This window comes from Enhydra lutris, unplaced genomic scaffold, assembly GCF_002288905.1.
Source record: "Enhydra lutris kenyoni isolate GAN:26980312 unplaced genomic scaffold, ASM228890v2 scaffoldscaffold1, whole genome shotgun sequence".
Classification (NCBI taxonomy): domain Eukaryota; kingdom Metazoa; phylum Chordata; class Mammalia; order Carnivora; family Mustelidae; genus Enhydra; species Enhydra lutris.
Genome location: NW_019154085.1, coordinates 29379232 through 29379696, shown reverse-complemented (window position 1 = coordinate 29379696; position 465 = coordinate 29379232).

Here is a 465-nt window from a genome sequence, read left to right as displayed (position 1 = left end):
AAGGTCTTCCCCACATGATTCCAGGCTGGTGGTCAAAGAACGCTTGGCCCCTAAAGCAGGACTGGGATGAACTGCTTGGTCCTGGAAATCAGAAAGTTCAATGCCCTTCCAGAGGAGCCACATGAGAATCAAGAAAGCTGGACCCTCTTGCTTCATCAAACATTCTGAGCCTCTTCTCTCTGCCTGATGTGTTGACACTGGAGATACGGAGCACCTCATGCACGGTCCCCGCCTTCCAGCAGCCCGCTGGGCGGGGAAGGGAGACTTCCGCACGTTAACAGATGTGGGGCGGCATGGTAAGTGGGGTACCAGAATAAGCCTTTTTGCTCTGCTTGAGAAGTAATTACCACAGACCTTGAAAACAAAATGAGTACATCCATCAGCTTTCCCCAAGCTTGAAGGCTTAACCTTGTAGAGGGTGTGGAGAAATGGGAATTCTTAAACAGTTGGTCGAAGCCTAAATTG